The sequence below is a fragment of the Carlito syrichta genome, unplaced genomic scaffold, assembly GCF_000164805.1.
Source record: "Carlito syrichta isolate Samal-C Ts95f unplaced genomic scaffold, Tarsius_syrichta-2.0.1 Scaffold312068, whole genome shotgun sequence".
Classification (NCBI taxonomy): domain Eukaryota; kingdom Metazoa; phylum Chordata; class Mammalia; order Primates; family Tarsiidae; genus Carlito; species Carlito syrichta.
The window spans coordinates 171070-191741 of record NW_007256164.1 but is presented as its reverse complement, the minus strand read 5'-3'; the positions used below and the strand labels follow the sequence as shown (position 1 = coordinate 191741).

General features: G+C 41.9%; 1 long non-coding RNA gene across 1 annotated transcript in view; it reads left to right on the top strand.

Moving 5' to 3' along the window:
- LOC103272000 overlaps positions 1-19502 on the top strand; it is a 25011-nt gene extending 5509 nt beyond the window's left edge. The window contains exons 2-4 of the long non-coding RNA XR_002482623.1: positions 8259-8414; positions 9540-9628; positions 19405-19502. This is a non-coding gene — a long non-coding RNA (uncharacterized LOC103272000). The remainder of the gene's footprint in view (positions 1-8258; positions 8415-9539; positions 9629-19404) is intronic.
- The last annotated feature ends 1170 nt before the right edge of the window (positions 19503-20672 follow it).

Below are 20672 nucleotides of genomic sequence, written 5' to 3'. Positions count from 1 at the left end.
CGGTGGCCGGGAGCAGCCACTGCACTCCAGTCTGGGCGACAGAGTGAGACTCCAACTCAAAAAATAAATAAATAAATAAATAAAAATAAATAAAATAAAATAACTAGCTTCTAATATTGTCCTTTAGCCTGAGTGTTTTTTGGTGAAATTGCTTGCTATTATATGTTTAAAATAGACAGGAATGAAGTGGCTTAAATACATTAAAATTATACAAACTCTTGGAGTCAAGTGTCTTGGGCAGGCTTAGGAAATACCCTCAAAGACAGATCAGAATCCCACCTAGGGCTCACTTCCTCTCCCAGCTCTGCCCAGTTTTACCATCTTTTGAGCCTCCCATCACAGCCCTAATCAGAGGAGGTCAGAGTATTTGGTGCCTGCTCCTAGTGTTTCCCCAGAGCTTGTGCTTTCAATTTTCCCAAGCCCGAAAGCAGATAAAAGGTGAAAAAAGTATTTGTGTTGTGATAGGAATGTTGGGTGTGAGGGACCCTGTGTGCTGGGCCTGCTTTCTGTAGCTGAGTGCTGCTGACTGTGGGTCCAGGTGAAGTGACATCATTCACAGGAGACCTATTATTATTTTTATTTTTTTATTTTTTTGAGTTGGAATCTCACACTTGTTGCCCAGGCTGGAGTGCAGTGGCACGTTCATGGCCACTGCAGCCTCAACCTGCTGGACTCGAGCAGTCCTTCTGCCTCAGCCTTGGGAGACCTGTTTTAAAAGCCCATTCAGAGACTGGGTACAGTGGCTCACTCCTATAAGCACTTTGAGAAGCTGAGGTGAGAGAATTGCCTGAACCCACGGGTTTGAGACTAGCCTGGGCAACTTGGCGAGACCTCATTTCTACAATAAACCAAAATAGTAGCAGGACGTGGTGGTGTGTGCCTGTAGTTCTAGCTATTAGGAAGGCTTAAGTGGAAGGATTGCCTGAGCCCAGCAGGTCAAGGCTGTGGTGGCCATGAGCGTGCCACTGTGCTCCAGTCTGGATGACAGAATGAGACTCCAAAGAAAAAAAAGAAAGAAAGAAAGAAAAAAAGCCCATTCAGGAACCCCTTAAAACCTACAGGATCACAGTTTCTTAGAATAAGACCCAAAATATTAAAAAGATTTGTGCCCAAATTAAAGCTTTAGAGTCAAGGCTTTCCTAAGTGCTTCTCAGCCCAGGCTTCTGAATAGTACCACCTGGCCTGTTTAAACAAATATCGTCTGTGTGAAAGCATCCATGTTGTGTTAATCACTTGCCCCTATATGATTCTAAAATGGGGTCTGAGTCCCGCAGAAGGGCTCCCAGTTACAATTTTGAAAATATTTAGATATAATAAAAGTGTAGTTTCTACATTTTATTTAAATCGCCAATTTTTTTTTTTTTTGCTTCCTAAACAATTGAAATAATAGCAGAATAATGTAATCTAGAACATTATCTGCTGGATATGGTGGCTCATGCCTATAATCCAAGCACTTTGGGAGATGGATTGCCTGAGCTCTGGAGTTCCAGACCAACCTGGGTAACTTGGCAAGACCTCATCTCTACAATATTTAAAAAAAACATTAACTGTGCATGGTGGCAGGCACCTATGGTTCCAGCTACTTGGGAGGCTGAGACAAAAGGATCACCTGAGCCCAGCAGGTTGAGGCTGTGGTAGCCATGAGTGTGCCACTGCACTCCAGCCTGGGCGACATAGTGAGACTCCTATTCAAGGAAAAAAAAAAACATTATCCAGAGTTGTTTTATAAAAAACTTATAAAAACACATCTTCTTAATTTCTGTCTTACATTTTTGCATTTTAATTTCTCCAAAAAGTTTTTATATAGTTTATATTAAGAACCTCTAAAACTTGCTGGACCTTCCATTGCATATAATATTGCTTACTGTTTTATTAGGACTGATTTGTGCTAAAGGACTTACAGTGCACAACGTTGACCCAAGACTCTGATCGTATAGAAGGGCTGGGTCATCTCTTCCTCACATTGGATGAGAAGAATGACCTGCAGGGAGCAACCACACTGAAAGACAAAGTATCCTCTGCACATGTGTAAGCTCCAGGCTCCAGGAAGACACAGCAAGGCCACATCTTCTCTTCCACCACTGCAGATTTTATTTATAGTGCATTTCCATATATGTCTTACTCTATTTATTTTTACTTATTTATTTATTTATTTATTTATTTTTGAGTTGGAGTCTCACTCTGTCGTCCAGACTGGAGTGCAGTGGCCGCTTCCGGCCACCGCAGCCTCAACCTGCTGGGCTCCGGCGATCCTTCCGCCTCAGCCTTCCGAGTAGCCGGAATTACAGGCGTACGCTACCACGCCTGGCTGATTTTTTTATTTATTGTAGAGATGAGGTCTCGCTGCCCAGGTGGGTCTCGAACCCGCGGGCTCAGGCAATCCACTCACCTCAGCCTCCCAAAGGCACGGGATTACAGGCTGAGCCACCAAGCCCGGCTTTACTTATTTATTTTTTGAGTTGGAGTCTCACTCCATCGCCCAGGCTGGAGTGCGGTAGCACACTCACGGCCACCCCAGTGTTGACTTGCTGAGCTCCGGCGATCCTTCTGCCTCAGCCTTCCAAGTAGCTGGAACTACAGACACACACCACCACGCCTGGCTACTTTTTTATTTATTGTAGAGACAATGTCTTGCCAAGTTGCCTGGACTGGTCTCGAACCCATAGGCTCAGGCAGTCTACTCGTCTCAACCTTCCAAAGTGCTGGGATTACAGGCTAAGTCACCTAGTCTGGCCTAGTCTGTTTTTAAAGTCATCACCATACTATTTTACTTTCCCAGTTCATATTACATATGATGTCACCCTATTTTTTGTTTCAGACTTTTTATGGATTTTTAACTTATTCTTTGAAAGAAAATTTCTATATTCTGAACACAAACACAGGATATCTATGTTGGTATTAAAAAAACTCACTTTATAAGCAGATGAGGGGATTATTGATTTAATGATACTGTCAGTGCTTTTCCCAAACATGTAGCGTAATTATTTTACTTGTACAAATTTTCATGTGTTTCAGAAATACTTTATACTAATTCCTTGTTAATTGGATATTTTAAAAAACTGATTTTCTGTAGGAGCCTCACAATATCTTTTTTAATTCATAAATTTCATAAGAGATTCACATTAACTCTGTTAATGTGACTAATCGTATTAATGGATTGCCAAATGCTGAATCTCTATATTCCTAGCTTAAAGGGTACTCCATCATGGCATAACATTTTGATGTACTGACACAATGCTTCTAATAATCTTTACATTTACATCCAAATATCCTATATGTCTGTAGTATTCTATACCCCTGAAGCCTGGCAAAGTTGTCATATGGTCCTTGTGAACCCTTCCTAAAGCCTGCTTGGTAGAGTGCTTTATATCTCATGAATGGTTTATGGGTTATTGGTAGAATTTCATTATTAGTAGAATTTCCCGCTGGATTATGTGAACTTGGTGCTTTTTTTGCATTTGAGGGGGCTCTTTTGTAAACATCCCACGTCTATTGATATTGCTTAGTGCAGAATCTCTAAGAGGAAAATGTTGATATATTCCTAGAATACATATTAAGTAAATTTGCTTGTAAATTTGTACTGCATAAGTTTCTCTGAATTTTTCACATCAGTACTTCAAACTTTTTTTTTCTTTTTTTTCCAGTCGGAGTCTTACTCTGTTGCCCAGGCTGGAGGGCAGTGGCATGCTCATAGCCACTGCATCCTTGACTTGTTGAACTCAGGCGATCTTTCCACCTCGGTCTTCCAAGTAGCTGGGACTATAGGTGTGCGCCACCATGCCCAGATAATTTTTTGTTGTGGAGATGAGGTCTCGCCAAGTTGCCCAAGCAAGTTTCAAACTGGTGGACTCCCACAGTCTTCTCTCCTTGGCCTCCAAAGTGTGAGCCACTGTCCCGGGCCAAATTTTTTTTTTTTTACAGTGTAACCTACTTTGATCTGTCTTTCTCCCTTTGTGTGATCCCATTCCTCCATTCATAATTAAATGACACTTTGGCTCAGGAATTTGGAATTAACAGAACATTAGATTTTCAGGATTATGTCTCGGAAGCAGAGAATCCAGTCAGCTCCTTATTTCTCAGTCGTCAGCACTTCTCCCTCCTTGTTGGCCCTGAAACAAAGAACCTCTTCCAAACAGTGTCCTCTCTCAAGAAGCTTGCTAGAAAGCTATTACTGTTCCTGGTAACTGTTATGTGGGTCAAGATATTTTTGAAATTATCTTTAGCTTGCTATGTGTACAGTGTCACTGTTGCTACAGGAGAAATAATCATTGCCATTTTGTGGGAAAGTGAGGACACAGGACCATGTGATGGTCTGATGTAATGATGACTGCTTGCCCTCACAGCCAATAGAATACAGAGGCAAAAAACCGGGAGAGAGACATTTATTTTGAAATCAGATTTCAGGGAGACACGTAAGTATATTGACCAGAGTCCCCTTACACAGTTATAGTTAGTATTTTTAGTTAAAAACCCAGGCAAAGTCCTATCAATCTTAGCTGTTGATTAATATCAGCTATGAGTCTTGTGACCATGACTCAGAGTCCTGTTCAATCTGCATTTAACTCCCCACATATTCCAGAACTCAGATGTTATGTCAGTCTTGTCATTCTTTTTTTTTTTTTTTTTTTTTGAGTTGGAGTCTCACTCTGTCGTCCACACTGGAGTGCAGTGGCCGCTCCTGGCCACTGCAACCTCGACCTGCTGGACTCCAGCGATCCTTCCACCTCAGTCCTCCAAGTAGCTGGAACTACAGGCGCGCACTACCACGCCCGGCTAATTTTTGATTTATTGTAGAGATGAGGTGTCACCAAGTTGCCCAGGCAGGTCTCGAACCCGTGGGCTCAGGCAATCCACTCACTTTAGCCTCCCAAAGCACTGGGTTTACAGGCTGAGCCACCAAGCCCAGCAGTCTTGTCATTCTTTAAGCTCACGAGTTCTTACATGTTCTTTGAACAATTTATGGCTGTGGACTCTGCCTGCAGTCTATCATGGTATGTTACACAGGGAGATCTAGTTTACAAGACTCAGTGACTCAACTGAAACATACTCAGTAAATGTTCAAACGTATAATGTATAAAGGCTAGAAAAAAATAATTATATATATATGTATATATATATATATATATATATATATTTTTTTTTTTTTTTTTTTTTGTGGTGGAGTCTTACTTCGTCACCCAGGCTGGAGTGCAGTGGCACACTCATGGCCACCCCAGCATCAACCTGCTGGACTCCCATGATCCATCTGCCTCAGCCTTCCAAACAGACAGAACTACAGGCATGCGCCACCATGCCCAGCTAATTTTTTGATTTATTGTAGAGATGAGGTCTCAATAAGTTGCCTTCACTGGTCTCAAACCCATAGGCTCAGGCAGTTCACCTGCCTCGGCCTCCCAAAGTGCTGGGATGACAGGCTTAAAAAATAATTACATATCTTAAAAGAAGAACAGACACATTCCTAGAGTTTAGGGAGTTTATGTTTCCTTTTCTGGGCCCTGGGAGGACATTCCTAGGGGGTCTTAGCAGATGCCCTCCACCTCCTGGCTGTTGAGTAGTCTGGCTTGTGATGACTTTCTCCCTGGCAAAAACCAACTATTGGATAAGGTGGCACTTCAAACTTGTCTGGAAGACTAGGCAAGCAAAGCAAAGGGATGCTAAATTCCAAGGGAAAAAAAATGTATCTTTTAGATTCAAGTGGCTTTTATATGACTTAGCTATAAGAAAGTTTCCTTAAAATAAAAAATTAATTATGGTAACCCTGATTGTCCTGTCACAACGGGATTAGTGGGGGTAATGCAGCACCCATGCCTGTAATGATGTAAGTGGTGTAACCCACGGGATCAACTCATTCTGTGGTAACAGTAAGTGTGGCATATCATCCAGCTCGGGCCATCTATATGCTGAATGGAGACCATGGCTGTGGTGATAGAAAGCATTATTTGTGCAGTTGTGATAAGACTGTCTCCCTCATAAAGTCAGCAAGAAAAGTAACGTGACATTAGGCTTTTGTGTTAGAAAAAGAAAAAGTCATGATCTACAGTTTTTGGAGATGAATTATTTTGTTGATACTTTCTTTGCTAGAAAATACTCTATTTTTTCAGACTGCGTGAAGGACAAAAAACATGTTCTCATGCCATTCCCAGACTTAGTGTTCATGTTAGTACTATTTAAACTGAGTCAATGTGCAACTCTCTTTACATGTAGTTTTCCTTTTGCATAACAGAGTTATGCTTTAGGATATTTAACAGTTCTGGGCTCGATGGCTCAGCCTGTAATCCCACGCCTTTGGGAGGCTGAGGTGAGTGGATTGCCTGAGCCCACGGGTTCGAGACCTGCCTGGGCAGCGAGACCTCATCTCTACAATAAATCAAAAAATTAGCTGGGCATGGTAGCACATACCTGTAGTTCCGGCTACTCTGAAGGCTGAGGTGGAAGGATCGCCGGACCCCAGCAGGTGAGGCTGTGGTGGCCGGGAATGACCACTGCACTCCAGTCTGGGCGACCGAGTGAGACTCCAACTCAAAAAAAACCAAAAAACAATTCTGTATTTGAAATAATTTCATTTGATTTTGTCTATTCACAAGCACTAATTTTCTTTCACTACTAAAGGAAATTTAGTGTATCCCTTGCAACATTGGACCTCCTCCTTCTGTTTCCTGTCCCTTTGCCACGCACACAGTTCTTCCATCACGTGCTCCTTCTCTGGATAAGAGAGAAAAGTCTCCTTTTAGTTCCAACAGGAAATCATCTGTGCATTCAGTACATCCCATTTGGTCTTAAATGGTTATTATTCATTTATTTATTTATTTTTGGAGTCTCTGTTGCCCAGGCTGGAGTGCGGTGGCACGCTCATGGCCACCACAGCCTCGTCCTCATGGGCTCAGGTGATCCTTCCGCCTCAGCTTTCCGAGTAGCTGGAACTACAGGCGTGCGCCACCTCGCCCGACTAATTTTTTGATTTGTTGCAGAGATGAGGTCTCACCAAGTTGCCCAGGCTGGTCACGAACCCCTGGACTCAGTCCTCTCTCCTCCGCCTCCCAAAGTGCTGGGATTACAGGTTTGAGCCACCACACCTGGCCTGATTATTATTTTTAGGTTGTACTAAAAGCAGCCCACCTGTCTTTCCTGGATCTCTGAATCACTGTAGATTATACATATATGCCTATAAGATAAGCAGTTGCGTTTACATAAAAAACTGCTACAATCACAGTTGGAAAAAATATATGATTCTTTTAAAAAGTCGCAAGGTATACAATAACATTGTAAAATATGGGGATCATTTTTAAATGTAAATATTTCTGATGTTGAGACAGCGTAGTAGTAATGTACACTGTCAACTTCTGACATTGCCTCTTATAAGGTGATGACTTTATTTTTGGAATCAGGGTCTCACTCTGTTGCCCAGGCCAGAGTGCAGTGGCATGACTGTGGTTGACCACAGCCTCCACCTCCTGGGCTCAGGTGATCCTTCTGGCTCAGCATCCTGAGTAGCTAGGACTACACCACCACACCTGGCTAATGTCTTATTATAGAGACGAGGTCTTGCCAAGTTGGCCAGGCTTCCCTTGAAATCCTGGGCTCTAGCAGTCCTGTGGTCTCAGTTGCTCAAAGTGCCAGAATTACAGGTGTGAGCTACTACCCTGTCCCAGAAGTGACATTAAAAATGTCATTTAGCCTTCTGGTATCAAAGCTGGGTTGGCCGTGAGTGTGCCACTGTACTCCAGTCTGGGTGATGGAGGGAGACTCCAACTCAAAAAAACAAGTAAATAAAGCACTTCTTAGAATTGTTGTGGAAGTACGTGTAAAACAATAACAGCAGTCTCATAGTAGAGATTCTTGATATAATATGTTATATATTATACACATATAATAATAGAGCTCTTGGAGGAAAGAAAAATCTAACTTAATAAGAATTCATGGATTAACCATAATATGTGGTTAGTCATGAGTTTTATTTACTACAATAAAATGACCCTCATGGTTCTTTGCAGGGTCTTCTCACTCTGAACGAGAATATCAATCTCTGGAAAATGATCAATGGCCTCTAAGGATTTAGCAGCAGAATGATCTTATTTCAGACCATAGTTTGATTCCTGAGAAATTCCCTTCATGAATTAAATTACATAGACTTGATTCTAAGCACTTTACTGTAGCCAACTCTATGGTATCTTCTCTGGAGTCCCACAGGCAATGGCTGCTTTGGGGTTAAATCATCTCCTCAGTGATGTTGGATACAAATTTGTTTTCTGTGTTCCCAGGATAGACAAGGATTTGTACATCAGCACTACCTGCCTCTTAAGCGTCTTCCAGGCCATCACGACCACCCCCATGAACTCCAGGTGGCAGAGCTGACACTACAAGCTCCCAGAAACACTGGGCCCTGCAGCATCCTGTGCTGGATTGTGAACAGGCTGGTAAGCACTATTTTTTCTTAGGAGTGTGACTGGCAAGGGGAATGACAAAAGCTACACAAAAAGAAAGGATTGGAGGCATGGCACAGTGGCTCACGCCTGTATCCCAGGACTTTGGTAGGTTGAGACAACAGGATTACTTGAGGCCAGGAGGTTGAGATTAGCCTGGAAAACAGAGAAAAACCTCACCTTTACAAAAGTAATAGTAAAAATTAGCCAGGCATGGTGGTATGCACCTGTAGTCCCAGCCACTCAGGAAGGTGAGGCAGGAGGATCGCCTGAGTCTAAGAGGTTGAGGCTGTGGAGATATGTAATTTTGCCACTGCACGCCAGCATGAGTGATAGTGAGACTCTGACCCCCCCCCAAAAGGAGCAATAAAGAAAAATCTAGGATACTCTTTTGTATTGGTTATTAATGAAATCACAAGATTACTACATTCAGCATTGCCATCATCCTATAATATTGTGTGTTTGAGACTCATGAACTGGCCCATACAGTCATAAGCAGTACGTCCAACATGGTCACAGGCCAACGTCCCAAGTCTAGATTGACCCAAAGCATCCTTGTCATAGGGAATACCTATGTGTCATTTTACACACTCCCCCCATCTTTTTTTTAAAGATAGGGTTGGAATCTCACTCCCCTAGGCTGAAGTAAAGTGGTGCAATCACAGCTCACCACAGCCCTCGACCTCCTGGGCTCAAGTGATCCTCTCACCTCAGCCTCCCAAGTAGATGTGACTACAGGCACGTGCCGTCATGCCCAGCTAATTTTAAAATTGTTTTGTAGAAAGAGGACTTGCTGTGTTGCCTAGGCTGGCTCAAACTTCTGGGCTCAAGCGAACCTCCCATCTCAGCCTCCTGAGTTGCTGGAACTACAGGGGCCACCAAATCTGGCTAATTTTTAAAAATTTTATGTAGAGATGAGCTGTTACTATGTTTCTCAGGCTGGTCTTGAACTTTTGGGATCAAGTGATCTCTTGCCTTGGCCTTACAATGTTCTGGGATTACAGGCATGAGCCATCACTCCTGGCCCCTCCTCCATCCTAACATTATCTTTGTCTGTGTTTTTAACCCCGGTTTGTGACTGTGACCACCTTAGCACTGACAACTGCTTGTTTCTCCCAGTCAGACTCCTTGCCTTCTTGAGTCATGTCCCCAGGACGTCCAGGCTCAGCTCCGTCTGCTGTGGAAGGAATACACCATCCCCTAAGCTGGTAAGATGGCTCTAGATTTTTTGTGGGCAGTCTTGATTTTTTTAACACTTTACAGTCATTTATTCTTCCCTTACAGAGGTTTACCCATGACTATAAACAGGCACACAACAGCGAGTATGTGAACCATAGACCAAATCTCTGTCCTCAGAAAATTTATCTTGTGGTAAGAATGGCAGGTACAAACTGAACGTGATGAAAATGCTTCTCTAATTTTTCATTCAGTAAATCTTTAACGTTGGGGAGAGGCTGAGGTGGAAGGATTACTAGGCCAGGAGTTTGAGACCAGCATGGACAACATAGTGAACCCTATCACGACAAAAAGAAAAAACAAGCCAGATGAGTTAGTGCCCGCATGCAATCCCAGCTACTCAGGAGGCTGAGGCGGGAGGATTGCCTGATTTAAGGAGGTTGAGGCTGTGGTGAGCTGTGATCATGTCACTGCACTCCAGCCTGAGTGACAGAGTAAATCTCACTCTGTCACTCAGGCTGGAGTGCTGTGGCATGCTCATGGCCACCACAGCTTCGACCTGCTGGGCTCAGGTGATCCTTCTGCCTCAGCCTTCCAAGTAGCTGGAACCATGGACATGGGCCATCATGTTCGACTAATTTTTTTTTTTTTTTTTTTTATTGTAGAGACGAGGTCTCACCATGTTGCTCAGGCTGGTCTCGAACCCCTTCGCTCAGGCAGTCCTCTTGCCTCCACCTCCCAAAGTGCTGGGATTATAGGTGTGAGCCACCACACCTGGCCTCAAAAATTTTTTAATGGAGTAGTTTAGAGATTAGCAATCTTTAAATATTATCTTTTTAAAATCTTGGAAATATAGTTTATTTAGAAAGTAAATTGGAGGGAGAGAGAAAAGTCACCTTCCCAAGGTGGGGGAGGGGGCCACAAGGCTTAGGAAAACATGGCAGCCATCGCACAAAGAGCTACATGGCCAGACGAGAGCTTAGCAAAACAATGGCCAATTAAATATCTTCTAATAATGTAGAGATAAGAAAAATCTTACAGGAGTATACAACTTTAAATCAACTAATTTCAGATGCTCTGAAAATAAATAAAAATGCTCTGAAATTAACTGGCTACAGAAATATAGGCAGAGTTTAATGTCATGTAAAGCATTTAGCGTCCACTATTGAAGAATGTGAAAAGTAAAAGCAGTTGTTTCCCATGATGTGGACTGGGAGGGGGCTTGAGAGAAAATAAGATCTCAGACACAGCATGGCAGGATATCGAAGACCTGGTTTGCCATTTGACCTTCTATCTCAAATTTATAGCTGGAAATGGTGGCTCATACCTGTAATCCCAGTACTTCAGGAGGCCAAGGCACAAGAACTGCTTGAGTTCAGGAGGTTGAGGCCAGTCTGAACAACATAGTGAGACCTTGATCTACAAACAAAAAAAATCCAAAAAATCATGGTGGCACATGCCTATAGCCTCAGCTACCCATGAGGCCGAGTCCGGAGAATTGCCTGAACTCAGGAGATCGATATCATCCTGGGTACATAGCAAGATGTTGTCTCTACAAAAAGCAGTTCTAAATAAATAAATACAATTTAAAATATATAATTTTTTGTGGGAAGAGAGTAGCATATTTTTCAAGCATTTTCAGGTAAAAATTGAAAATGCTTGAGTGGGACAACTTGAGCACAAAAATCACACTGAGATTTTAATTAGAATTTAACTCATAGGAAAATATGAGACATATAAAGAAACCAACTGATTTATGGAACACTTCAAGGGTAGAATATCAAGCAAGAATCTCAATTAGCCTTTCTGGTGAGAGAGGCGGGGTGGACCTTACATTTTGAACTTTGGGAAATGAATCTATGGGGCAGCCAGCATTCATGGTCTGGGGAAGAGCGGAGGACAAAGTGTCTGGGCCTCAAGATTACATCCCATTTCTTAGGGGGTACTTGCTACTTTGATGTGTTCAAGAGAGTTTTTTACAGAATCATTAAAAATGGGCAATTATGGTGAAAAATTAAGCAGATCTTTTGTGAATATAGTTAACAGATAAAATATATTGAAAACTCCCAAATTTCAACAATAAAAGAAACATGCTTGATTTCATTGATATATATTGATCCTTAGCTTTATATCACATTTTCCATCAAGTTTTAATCAGTTAAATAATTTTTTTTTCTTTTGAGTTGGTGTCCCTGTCACCCAGGCTGGAGTGCAGTGGCATGCTCATGGCTTCCGCAGCCTCAACCTGCTGAGTTCAGGTGATCCTTTTGCCTCAGCCTTCCATGTAGCTAGAACTACAGGCCCAAGCCACCACACCTGGCTAATTTTTTATTTATTGTAGACACAAGGTCTTGCCATGTTGTTTAGGCTGGTCTAGAACCTGTGGGCTCAGACAGTCCTCTTGCCTCTGCCTCCCATAGTGCTGGGATTACTGGTGTGAGCCATTGCACCTGGCTATTAAGTAATTTCATCTGAAGAATATTTTAACAGATGTAAAATATTTTAACCAAAGAGATTAGCTTAGCTACTGATTAAGTAGTAGTATTTTTGAAATGTGTTATTAAAAGATTTAAAATATTAAAAATTAGAACTGTGCAATACTCTTAATGAATAATCATATTTTTGCAAAAAAAGATAGAAATTCTCCATGTCAGATTTGCATACCATATTTGATTCGAGAGTATTTAGGTGAAATAAGATAGCAGCAAATTCGGTTACTAGAATGGAAGATGCCTGACTATATGTGCTATGTGTCAACCTCTGGAATTTATTAAAAAAATAGCATAGACTAGGTGCAAATAATGTGTAATAATAAAGTAAAATGTAGGTAATACAATGTAGATAAAAATATAACATGGAATAGAATAAAATTGACCATAACATGCACAAAGTTAGTACAATATTAAGAAAAACGGAAAAGACATACTTAAGCATTAAATTGACAGAAGTTCTCTTAAGCCTTTAGAGGCTGATATAAACAACTTTATAGTAATAAGTTAGAAAATTGAGAGAAAAATATCTTCTGTAACATGTAGACTACCAAAACTGATATAAAAATAATTGGATTCTCAAAAACCAAATAAAGTTTAATTGTTTGAAAGCATTAGCCAAAAGTTCTTGAGTGATGCTTTTTTACACTCTTTGTTTGTTTTTTTTTTGAGTCAGAGTCTCATTCTGTTGCCCAGGGTGGAGTGCAGTGGCATGCTCAACAACCATCGCAGTGTCAGCCTGCTCTACTCAAGTGATCCTTCTGCCTCACCCTTCCAAGTAGCCGGAACTATAGGTACACACTATTACACCTGGTTAATTTTTTTGATATATTGTGGAAAAGAGGTCTACCAAGTTGCCCAGGCTGGTCTTGAACCCCTGGGCTCAGGCAGTCCTCTCATCGTGGCCTCCCAGTGCTGGGATTACAGGCTGAGCTACTGAGTCTGGCCCCAGCTGTTTTTTTTATACTCTTAAGAATTAGATATTCTTATTTTATTTTATTTTTTAGTCAAAGTCTTGCTTTGTCACCCAGGCTAAAGTGCAGTGTCATGTTCATGGCTACTACAGTCTCTACCCCTTAGTCTCCTGAGTAACTGGAACTGCAGGTGCCACATCCTGACTGGCTAATTTTTAGTTTATTATAGAGATGACATTTTACCAATCTGTGTGACTTTTACATACTTTATAACAAAATCTCCAAGGTAAGCCAATGTAATCAATTGATCTGAATATAAATTAGTATATAAGTATACAAAATGACTGCGAATGCTTTACTTTTATAAAAGGAAGTTATACCAGTGCAATAATTAACTTTTATTGTCTAATACATTATAGTTATATCAGACAGGACATTGATTGGATAAATCATTTCATGCCAGTGTGAATTTCTGTAAGTAAACATGCAGACAGAAATACTCTTGTCAGGGAAAATTTTAATAATTACTGATGACAACACATCAGAATACAAGAATAAATGATACAAGTGCCCGGTGAGCACAAGACATACGCTCAAAATCCTTATTCATTAGGGAAATGGACATCATTGTCTCAATGAAATAGTCCTTTACTCCTACTAGTATGGGTGTGTTTAAGAAGACAGATATGGCCTTTGGGAGGCTGAAGTGAGTGGATTGCTTGAGCCTGCAGGTTCGAGACCCACCTGAGCAACTTGGCGAGACCTCATCTCTACAAAAAATCAGCTGGGCGTGGTAGCACATGCCTGTAATTCTGGCTATTCGGAAGGCTGAGACGGAAGGATCGCCGGAGCCCAGCAGGTCGAGGCTGCGGTGGCCAGGAGCAGCCACTGCACTCCAGTCTGGGTGACAGAGTGAGACTCCAACTCAAAAAAAAAAAGAAGACAGATACGAGACCAGGTGTGGTGGTCTGTAATCCCAGCACTTAGGAGGCCAGGGCAAAAGAATTATCTGAGCCCAGGGGTTTGAGACCAGCCTTTGGCTAGCCCTTGTCTCTACACTAAATTAAAAAAAAAAAAAAAAAATTAGCTGGACATGGTGGCATGCCCCTGTAGTTCCAGAGTTCCAGATACTTGGAAGGCTGAGATGGAAGGATCACCTGAGCCCAGCAAGTTGAGGCTGATTTTTGTCCCTGTACTTCAGTCTGGGTGACAGAGTAAGACTCCAACTCCAACTCCACAAAAAAAAAAAAGGAAACTCAGAACCATATAGTGCTGGTGGGGTGGTAAAATGATGCAGTAAATTTAGAGACTATTTTGGCAGTTTCTGTAAAACTAACATAGAGTTACCACATGACCCTCCAACTTCACTACTGAGTATATGCCCCATAGAAATGAAAACGTGTCCACACAGAAACTTGTATGTGAATGTTTCATGGATACATTACTCACTGTTGTCTGCATTGCTAGCTAATTTCTGTAATGCCAAAATATTAGAAGCCTGGGGTGGATGGATCACTTGAGTCCTGGAGTTTAAGACCAACCAGAGCAACATAGCATGACCTCCATCTCTAAAAAAAATTAAAAATTGGCCAGGTATGGTGGTGCTTGTTGCTTCAGCTACTTGGGAGAGCGAGACCCCATCTCAAACAAACACACACACACACACACGCTTGGGGAGCTAAAAAAATTATATGCATTTTAAGTTATCTATGTATTACTTCTAGTTAGCTGTAATCAGAAGTGTCTGGATGTTGATGTTAACCACTTAGAGCATCTCTTGTAATTACAGAAGTCAAGCATGACTTGTGTTCACCTTTTGTTATTGGTATATATTAAATATTACAGTTTTAATAGTTTTGTTTATTTCTTAAAATGTGTAGGGCAACCCCTTCGGGTCCTCTCTCTCTGTGGGAGCTTTTCTGTCCTCTTAATAAATCCTGCTTTAAAAAGAAAATGTGTATGCATTTTTTGACACTCTCTATATATATGAGGTGCCAAAAATAAGTATACACTTTTTAAAAAAAATTTTATTTTATTTTTTGAGTTGGAGTCTCACTCTGTCACCCAAGCACTTTTTTTTTTGAGTTGGAGTCTCACTCCATCGCCCACACTGGAGTGGAGTGGCATGCTTATGGCCACCCCACCAGCTATCCTTCCGCCTCAGCCCTCAAAGTAGCCAGAACCACAGGTGCACACTACCACACCCAGCTAATTTTTTAATTTATTGTAGAGACACGGTCTCACCATGTTGCCCAGGCTGGTCTCACACCCGCGGACTTAGGCAATCCTTTTGCCTCAGCCTCCCAAAGTGCTGGGATTACAGGCTTGAACTACCTCGCCCAGCTTGTATACGCATTTTTTTTTCTGTTGTGTTTTTTTAGAAAGCAGAATTTTATTGAGAGGACAGAAAAGCTCCCACAGCAGGAAGGGGACGTTTTAAGAGATATTATTGACATACTTTTGAAGTTGAATTGAATTATGGTAGCAGTGTGTATTATGGTGTTCACTCAATTGTGCTTCTGACATTTTCTTTGGCTTTCCTGCCTGTTGCATGGTGATGGGAGCATTCATTTGATTAATGCTGTCTTTGAAGTGAACGTCATACTTAAAATGTTGTGTATACATTGATTCAAAACCTAGATAGATGATATAGATAAATAGCATCACTGCCTCAGGAATCATAATAGTACATAACATAATCTAAAAAATAGAAGAATAGGAATCAGAAATTTTGAAATATGTAACTCGAAGGAGAGTTTACTCAGTACAGTGTGAGTGGAAGGAAGAAGAAAAATGGCTAAGGAACAAAACACATTATGCATGTCCATCAGTGATGTAAAACGTACCTAATATTGTGAAAGTGCTCAAAGACAGCATAGGCTAGAGTCAGATGAACTGGATTGGTGACTTACAGACATAGCAGTATTTTGAAAATTGAAGGACACTTTTTTTGTACAATAAGAAATCAAGTGAAAAGTTTGAATTTCTTCAAAAATTGAGTTCAGCCATTAGAGTGACCAGATTTCAATCATGGGCATTTGTAGACCTAAACCAGATCATAGCCAAGTAGACACCAAGGGCATCCCAGAATCTAGTACATCAGGAAGGTTGCTTCTTAACCAGTGAGGGCTGGGCCACAGGGACCCCCGGGGTGGAGCTGAACCCTGGTATCTTAGGAGACCCAGGACAGTTGGAGAATTGAGCTGTGAGAATCAGAGCAGGGGTTGCGGTATCAGCCTGTTAGGAAGCAGACCATACAGCAGGGGCTGGGTGGTGGTAGGTGAGGGAGCAAAGCTTCATCTGTCTTTACAGCTGCTCCCCCGTTGCTCACATTACCGCCTGAGTTCCATTGTCTGTTACATCAGCACCAGCATTAGATTCTCATGGGAGTGCAAAACTTACTGTGAACCGTTTATGAGAGGAATCTAGATTGCATGCTTCTTTTTTTTTTTGAGTTGGAGTCTCACGCTTGCCCAGGCTGGAGTGCAGTGGCACGCTCATGGCCACTGCAGCCTCGACCTGTTGGGCTCAGGTAGGTGATCCTTCCACCTCTGCCTTCCATGAGTCACATGCTTCTTATGAGAGTGTAATGCCTGATGATCTATGGTGGAGCCTAGGCAGTGATGCTATCCATGGAAAGCAGCTGCAAATATAGACTACCATTAGCAGTAAGGTTTGACTGCACTTCCCTCCTCTCCCCCTGCGGTCCATGGAGGTTGAGGTGAGAGACTTGCTTGAGCCCTGAAGTTCAAGACCATCCTTGTCTCAAAAAAAAAAAAAAAAAAATTAGGTGGCCCGGTGGTACACATTTGTAGTCTTAGCTACTGTGAAGGCTGAAGTGGAAGAATCACCTGAACCCAGAAGATTGAGGCTGCAGTGAACTGGGATCCTGCCATCACACTCCAGCCTGGGTGACAGAGTGAAAGTTTGTCTTGTAAATAAAAAGAATAAAAGTAAATCACAAAGATAACAGACTCACTCTCTTCAGAAAGGCGCTGCCCCAAAGGTGGAACACCATCTGTTCCTGAGGGATTGGGTCACCATCTCTGTCTGGTCAGGCCTTAGTTGAGATTCATACTGAAGGCAAACCCTACAAATGTGAAGAATGTGGCAAGGCCTTTCACTCTCCTATGGGATTTGCTGGACATACGAATATCCATATTGGAGAAAAGCCCTAAAACTGTAAAGAATGTGGCAAAGACTTTTGCTCTCATGAGGGATTTGCTCAACATATGAAGACTCATACTGAAGGGAAACCCTTCAAATGTGAAAAATGCAGCAAAGACTTTGCACTTCACTACACATCAGAGAATCCATACTAAAGAGAAACCCTACAAAGGGGGAAAATGTGGCAAAGCCTTTTACTTTCATTCAGTACTTGCGGAACATATGGAGAGAAAGGCTACAAATATAAAGTGACAAAACCTTTCACTCTCACCCAGGACTTGTTCAACATATGAATATCCATACTGGAGATAAACCCTAGGAATGTAAAGAATGTGGCAAAACCTTTAACTGTTACTCCAACTTTTGTCAACATCAGAGAGCTAATACTTGATAAATGCCCTGTACCTGTAAAGACTGAAGAAATATTTATTAAAATATAATCCATAGAGAACTTAGAGAAAGACATATAAAGGGCTGAGTGCAGTGACTCAAGCCTGTAATCCCAGCACTTTGGGTGGTGGTGGGGAGATGATTGCCTGAACTCAGGGATTCAAGACTAGCCAGATCAACATGGTGAGACCTCTTCTCTACAATAAATAAAAAAAATTAGCTGGGCATGATGACACATGTCTGTGGTTCCAGCTACTTGGCCAAGGCAGAAGGATCAACTGAGCCCAGCAGGTCGAGGCTGCAGTGGCCGTGAGATTGCTTGGGCACAGAGTGAGACTCCGACTCAAAAAAAAAACCATATAAAGTAGCATTGCCTTTACTTACAACACAGATCTTTTGAATGTACAAATGTAAAGACTGTCTAAAGCCTTTGACTGTAGCTGACACTTTGTTTGACTTTTGAGAGTTGACATTGAAGTAAACCTTTATAAACTTAATGAATGTGGAATGACCATTGTTCAAAATATATGCCTGAGAAAACACCAGGGTGTTCATACCGAAAAGTTTACAGATGCAATGTATGTGAAAAATTATCATTATTATTATTATTATTATTATTTTGAATTGGAGTCTCACTCTGTCACCCAGACTGGAGTGCAGTGGCCACTCCAGGCCACCGCAGCCTCGACCTGCTGGGCTCCGGCGATCATTCTGCCTCAGCCTTCCAAGTAGCTGGAACTACAGGCGTGCGCTACCACGCCCGGCTCATTTTGATTTAACTGTAGAAATGAGGTCTTGCCAAATTGCCCAGGCGGGTCTCAAACCCGTGGGCTCAGGCAATCCACTCACCTCAGCCTCCCAAAGGTGTGGGATTACAGGCTGAGCCACCGAGCCCGGCTGTGAAAAATTATTTAAACAAAAGTCAAGTTTACATAAATATGAGAGGATTCACACTATAAAGTACTGTGGCACTCATACGTTCAGACAGCAAACTAATAAGTCAAAGTCAAAATAATTAGATGAGTTATTTGCTTACATGTTGAGTGGGTTACAAGACTGATCATTTTTTCTTTTTTTATGGAAGCATAGGTATATACCATGTATACTTTTGTTTTTGCATTGGCAGAATTGAAGATTTTTTGAAAAGCAAATATTGTTGATGTAACAACTCACTTGTTGCTATGCCTTCATTCCTAGTGTTTATGTAAAAGCATGTTGTCAATTGTTGCTGTTACTACTATAATGCTATGATAGGCCTTTTTATACTAGGCGAGTATAATTCCTTAACTTTTCCAGGGTTGTTGAAACACACTAAAGTGTAAGATGCATTAAAAAGTCTAAGTGGTTCCTTGTGACTCATGTTGAGCAGTGAGTCCTGAATGAGATAGGTGCTCAGGGCAACATTTTTTGGCACTGGAATAAAAGACATAGAAACATTGAGAATTTTAAAAATTAATTGTCTTACCAATTGCATAAAAAAAATGAGACCAGTTCATTAATATTCTGATGTATCTAAATAGAGCTCTCTTGACATCTAAGAAAAGATCATTGCTCTCTGAAAAGGTATATGTTGTATATTTATGCTTGATAATAAATAATTAGCTTCAGTTTTGAAAACTGAAGAAAACTGCACTCATATATATCACTCTATAAGAAGAACAGAAATGTTTTTTGAAAGTTTGTAATCAGTTTTTATTTGCAAGCATACAGTGAACTTTGGAATATTTGTTTAGACTGTGCACTTAATTTGTTTTAATAAACAGAATTGTATTAAAACATTAAAGATTGGTGTGCACAGAATGAAGTGTTATCCTGCCACAGGTGTTAACATATCCCATCTTACTTGAGATTGTAGGTAAATAATGATGACCGTCGCTGGGCGCAGTGGCTCAAGCCTGTCATCCCAGCACTTTGGGAGGCCGAGGGGAGAGGATTGCCTGAGTCCAGGGGTTTGAGACGAGCCTGCACAACTTGGTGAGACCTTGTCTTTACAATAAATTTTAAAAATTAACCAGTCATGGTGGCGTGTGCCTTTAGTTCCAGCTATTTGGAAGACTGAGGTGGAAGTATCGCCTTAGCCCGACAGGCCAAGACTGCAGTGGCCATAAGTGTGCCACTGCACTCCAGCCTGGGTGACACAGTGAGACTCCAACTCAAAGAAGTTCTGGATGGGTTTCCCAGCCAAGACTCCAGCCATCAGACATGGGGCATCTTCCTGGACCCAGTGCTTCACCCGTAGCTGGGGACTGGCACACATATTAGCTGTAAGTGGGTGTCAGGGGCTAAACTGAGGCCCCCCAGAATTTACGTGCTGAAGCCCTAACCCAAGGACCTCACATGACTATTTGATGATGGGACCTTTAAAAGGCTAATTGTAGGCTGGGCATGGTGGCTGATGCCTATAATCCCAGCAATTTGGGAGGCTGAGGGGAGAGGATTGCCTGAGCCCACATGTTTGACACCAGCCTGGGGAACTTGGCGAGACCTCATCTCTACAATAAATCACAAATAAGTTGGGTCTCTATAGTAAAAGGAAAGTCGGGCATGGTGGTGGTACCTGTAGTTCCAGCCACTTGGGAGGCTAAGGTTGTGGTGAGCTCTGATTGTACCACTGCACTCCATCCTGGGTGAGAGACCCCCCAACTCAAAAAATAAATAAGAAAAAATTAAAAATGCATTAAAAAATACAAGGTAAAAAAGGAAATGACACAGTCACCCACAGGAAGACACAGAAGATGGCTTCTCCACATCCAAGAGACGGGCCTCGGGAACAACCAGCCCTGAAAATCCTTGACCTCGGCCTTCCAGCCTCCAGGACTGGGAGAGAAGAAAGTCCTGATGTTTAAGCTGCCTGGTGTATGGTGCTGTCATAGTAGTCTTGGCAAACTCACATACAGGTGGCAACTGCACCCATCTCTCCCTCTTGCCCACTCTGTAACTCTATAGGTCCAGGGGCTGGGGTTGTCCTGGGTTGAGGGCAGGCCTGGGTGTGTGAGGTGTCAGGAAAGGAAGGTCCTTTGCTCCTTCCATCATGACCCTTACAAATCTACGGGGTGCTTTTCACACTTTCTATGCACAGGGGACTCTCCATTTCTTTCTTTTTTTTTTTTTTTGGG